Raw genomic sequence first — 4,148 nt, forward strand, 5'->3', positions numbered from 1 at the left:
ACATGCATCTCTTACTGGGAAATTGCATGTTTGGCCGCCAGATGGAGATGGAACTGATCCTGCACTTCCTGTTGCACAAACAGCCTTCCAGTAGTAGACTTGACAGGTTTGATGTGCTCCCCATTGTTGGTCCAGCGTATTGTGGGAAGACTACCCTTGTTGCTCACGTCTGCAACGACGAAAGAATCCGTGATTGTTTCTCATAGATTGCCTTCTTTAGGCACGGTACATTCACAACTGAAGATATTGACATTTTGCCAGACCGGTGTACAACGGGACATGAGAAGAACATGAAATTGCTAATTATTTTTGAAGTAGTTGGGGAACTCAACGAAGATTTGTGGGGAAGCTTGTACTCTCTCTCTAGAAAGTGCAATACAAGTGGTAGTAAGATCATAATCACAAGCCGGTCTGACAAGATCACAAAGCTTGGAACAACACAGCCTATGACTCTGAAGCATCTACCTGATGAGGCGTTCTGGTATTTCTTCAAGGTGATTACATTTGGAAGCACGGACCCTAAAATGCACCCGAGACTAGCATATTTGGCAATGGAGATATCAAAGATGCTGAATGGATCTCTGATTGCTGCAAACCTCATTGGCGGCATACTTAGAACTAATTTTGGCATCCACTTTTGGTGCAATATTCTGAAATTAATGAGAGAGAGTGTAGAGAAATATAGATCTATGCATGGTGAGCATCCTTTGCATGATCTGTTAGCTGAAAATAAACCTGGGTATGTTCAAACGCTGGGTAAAACTACTGAAGATGTTTTTATTTCTAGTCAGTACCAAACATGCTCTTCTCAAGAGGAACTTCCGGAGATAACGGCGCAAGATGTGTTGTGTGGAAGCATCAAACCTCAGGGGACATTTGCATGGAAGTCGCCGTTACCGCCTTACCATTGCTACATCCATACCTATGAGATTCAACAACTGCAAACTAGACTTGTCAAGAAGAGGCGCTCTCTGAATAATATCGTTATTAGAGGCGCTTAATGCAATAGATGTGAAATCTCATATAGAGTTGTACGTGATATTATATATAAATGTATGTTTTACTTATAGAATAAGTGATGATATTGTGACATGTAGTTTTCTTTTAACAAGAACATTTTTATGAGGTGTCAACTGTGTGCTTGTCGTGTCTTAGCTAAGAGGAAGCAGGCTTCCAAATTCAGACACTTGTTACTGTAGCTATAAGGATAGCTCCTGGGGAATCATGCCTCAATATGAACAGCCATGGGTGAACTTTTTGGCTGCTGAGTGAGGCACCAGTGTAGAGAAGCCGGAACAAAGAGCTGCTAACTAGCAAGGATAGATTGGGCAACAAGGTGTATTATTTGTGTCAGAGTTCTTTTTGTATATTCGTTTTGATCGAAGAAATACTCGACACGCAAATGGCTGATGCCTGCCCCCTTTGATCTGGTATGAATGTCTGGTGCTTGCTTTGTATTTGGTCTCAGATACGGATGCAACTTTCTCAGTCAGAAACATGTACAAGCTCTGCAGTTCGGGAGGTGTCGAACATGAGGTGCCACTACAACCTGGAAATGCGCAGCCCCGAAAAAATGGAAGCTGTTTGCTTGGCTCGTGACAAAATGAAGGATCGAAGTGAGGACGGTGCTTTTCAAGCAAAAGATTGTAGAAAATGAGCTGTGCCCATTCGGCTGTCTGAAAAGTGTGTCAGTTTAAGACGAAGGGCCTCCGCCCGAAATTTTATTAGAGAGGAAAAGAGAAAGAGGCGTACAGAATGTACACAATTTGTATGAAAGGTACGCATGATCCACCGACACAAAAAGCACCTAGCGAAACACAAAAACCTGGGCTAAAAACGCTACAACACACCCCACCACTCTTCAGGAGTGAAGAACCTTAATGATCAACTCAAACACACGGCTCACCGGGTTGTTTTCTTGCTGAAGATTTTGGTATTCCCTTCTTTCCAAAGCCTGCTAACACTTTGCATTATTATACTGCTAACGTACAAACCAAATCCTGAGAAAACTGGGGATTGAGTTGGCCGGCATCACTGAACCGGAAGAAATTTAGACACAAGATTGTATACGTGGGACTTGGTCACTCAGCCTACTCTCCTTCTGCATTTTCTTTCTCTGTTGCACCCTGTATTCTGATGGTGTAAAACTTTTTAGTCTCGCTTTTTAGTGGTGTGATGGAAGGCTCACTGAAGATCGTGGTTGGTACAAGCAAGGACAAACAACCAAGCTCAAAATCCAGTGACAGCACTCCGACCAGCCATCAACTCGTCCATCAGCCGCCCAACATCATTGTAGGAACCTCCACCTGTCTCCACCGCGGTCCTTGCCTTCACACGGAGCTCCTCAGCCTTCTTCCGTATGTTGTCGCTCTCCAAACTACATCCCATCAATCTGGTGATGGATCCAGTGATCACCTCGCCAGAGATCACCTCATGGGTCTCCATACACGACGCATAGTCCTTGGCGCCGACGCTGACGCCAACTTTGAGCACGTCCACGACGAGCTTCTCGTTGTAGAACTGGTCGGCGTACCGCGGCCATGTCACCATCGGCACGCCGGCGCTCACGGCCTCCAGCACCGAGTTCCACCCGCAGTGCGTCAGGAAACCACCCAGCGCCGGCTGGCTCAGGATGAGCGTCTGCGGCGCCCACCCTTGTACGAGAAAGCCGCGGTCATTGTTGCCGGTCAGCTCGGCGAAGCCTTCAGGCATCCACTCCGACCGGTCGTCGTCGCTGCCACTCAGCACCCATACGAAGTTCTTGCCGGAGAGGTCGAGGCCACGGGCGATCTCGCGATGCTCAGCAAGGGAGAAGCTGGTGAGCGTGCCGAAGGAGACGTACACCACCGAGCTGGCCGGCTTCGTGTTTAGCCACTGCAAGCATTCAGCCGCCACGTCGGGCGAGTACGCGTTGGAAGGACTACCTCTGCCTCTCGCAGGAGCCATGTCCTCGGTGGCTAGCGCGACCGGCCCGACGAGCCACGCGCGGCGGCCGAGCGTCGCGTGGAAGTGATCCACGTAATCGGGCTCCAGCTCATGGAAGCTGTTGAACACTTCGCCGAAGCACCTCTGGTCGGCGGCGTTGCTGCTCTGGTAGAACGCCCACTCCAGCGGCCGCGTCCCGGGGTCCAGCATCTGGCTCCGCCTCAGCTCCACACGGTGCGGCAGCCCCGGCAGCAAAACCAGGGCTTCAGGATCGTCGGGGCAATTCGCCGTCTGCAGCGGGTTGTTGCGCAGCATGCTCTCGCTGCACGACCGGGAGAACACGCTGCTGCCGAGGAACACGAGCCGCGGGACGCCGTGCGCCGCGGCGGAGTCCGTGGACCAGGCGAAGAAGCTGTCGGACACGACGGCGTCCACATGGGGGCGGGTGGTGGCCAGGAACCGGTCGAAGGGCTCGCGGAGAAGCTGCGTGGCCTGGACGAACTTGACATGGTACTCTGCTCCGTGGGATGGGGTGACGGACTTGAGGTTCTCCATGCCCGGCGGGAGACCGACGTCGGGGAAAGGCAGGATGGAGATGACGATTGCGCCGTGGAGATTGGCGGCGTTGGCGCGGTCGACGGCCGGACGGATGATGTCGGCGTTGACAGGCGTGGTGAGGACTGAGGATGGTGCACCTGGCGCCGCGCGCAGCGAATAGGCCGGCCATGTCGGTGACCGGAATGAGGTGTCCCAGAGCGAAGTACGGGAGGAAGAGCATGTGTAGGGGTTGCTGCTGCGCCTCATCTCTGGTAGTAGCCATGGATGCCTGCTGCAGACGCAGATCTTCTAGATACAAAACTACACTTTTTTTGTGATCTTTTGAGGTGGTTGTAGCAGGAAGAATCGAGAGTGGAGGAGGAAAGATGGAGAATTGGGAGCAGTTCGACTGATTAATGCAGCAATTTGTACAGTACTACAGTATATATGCAATAATTTTCCCAATAATTTTGGTGACGGCACCTTTCACGTGATAACTTAGTATATATTAGTGGCTGCAACTTTGTGAGGTCTTGAAGTAGTTGAGCTATCGTTAGAGGAGGTGATCAATTATCTCGCGCCACATCTACCGTACCCTACAATTGACTTCCCCTGCTGTGGTCACCAAATCTGGACGATCTGTGCTCGAGCAGACTAAGCAACGGCTTCATTTCAAATGATTGAAC

The 4,148-nt window shown here is 50.6% G+C and overlaps 1 pseudogene; it reads right to left on the reverse strand.

Annotated features, from left to right (window-relative positions):
* Window positions 1–2,229: 2,229 nt before the first annotated feature.
* On the reverse strand, window positions 2,230–3,745 carry LOC124689632 (annotated as a pseudogene).
* Between the last annotated feature and the right edge of the window lie 403 nt (window positions 3,746–4,148).

This window comes from Lolium rigidum, chromosome 2 (genome assembly GCF_022539505.1).
Source record: "Lolium rigidum isolate FL_2022 chromosome 2, APGP_CSIRO_Lrig_0.1, whole genome shotgun sequence".
Taxonomy (NCBI): Eukaryota; Viridiplantae; Streptophyta; class Magnoliopsida; order Poales; family Poaceae; genus Lolium; species Lolium rigidum.